The sequence below is a fragment of the Chrysochloris asiatica genome, unplaced genomic scaffold (genome assembly GCF_000296735.1).
Source record: "Chrysochloris asiatica unplaced genomic scaffold, ChrAsi1.0 scaffold00076, whole genome shotgun sequence".
In the NCBI taxonomy this organism is placed as follows: Eukaryota; Metazoa; Chordata; class Mammalia; order Afrosoricida; family Chrysochloridae; genus Chrysochloris; species Chrysochloris asiatica.
The window spans coordinates 8,171,059-8,172,099 of record NW_006408594.1 but is presented as its reverse complement, the minus strand read 5'-3'; positions in this window follow the sequence as shown (position 1 = coordinate 8,172,099).

Here is a 1,041-nt window from a genome sequence, read left to right as displayed (position 1 = left end):
TTCATCAGTAAAGGTAAAGAAAATATGAAATACAAATCTAGGAAAACTGGAAGTTATCAAATATGAAATGGAGTACATAAAAGACTGGTATTGGCCATTTTGAATCTGACAAGTATATGGCTTACTACGCCAGGTATAACAGACTAAAGAGGAGTGGAGCTGAACTTACTATCATAAAGAACATTTGAAGTACAATGCTGTCTTTTATAGGATAATAGCTATATGCCTACAAGGAAGACCAGTTAATCCCATTAACATGCAAATTTACTTAACCCCTAAAGCCAATGATGATGAAAGCACCAAAGGATAAGCAATGGACCTCAAGGTCAGTTTGAACTACAAGGTCAGCAGTTCAAACTCACCAGAATTCATTTTGCTTGTATCTGCAATCAACACTCTAGAAAGCAGCAGTCAAAAATTAAACAAGGCATTGCATTAGGCAAATTTACTACACAAGTCCTGTTTCAAGATTTTAAGAGAAAAGATATCAGTTTGAAAACTAAGGTGCCCTGACACAAGTCAAAACATTTGCAATCGTCTCATATGCATGTGAAAGTTGGACAATGAATAAGGAAGACCACAAAGCCTGATGTATTTCAATTATAGTGTTGGAGAAGAATATTAAAATCTTCTGCCAAAAGAACAAACAAATCTGTCTGAAGAATGCAACCAGAATGCACTTTAGAATTGAGGACATTGAGACTTTGTCTCTCAAACTTGAAACATATTATCAAGAGGAACCAGTCCCTGTAGAAATGTCCTTGCTTGGTAAAGTGGAGGGTCAGTGAAAAAAGGGAAGACCCCCAATGAGATGAATTGACACAGTGACAGTAACAATGGGCTCAAACATAACAATTATGAGGACAGTTTAGAGCAGGCAGTGTTCCATTCTGTTGTGCCCAGGGTTGCTAGGAGTCGGAACTAACTGGACAGCATTTAACAACAACAGAATTGTATGAGTGCAGCTAAGGGAAACCAAAAAGAGACTGTGAAGCACTTTAGGGCCAGCAACAGTGGAAAGTTCTGATTTCCTCTAAGGAA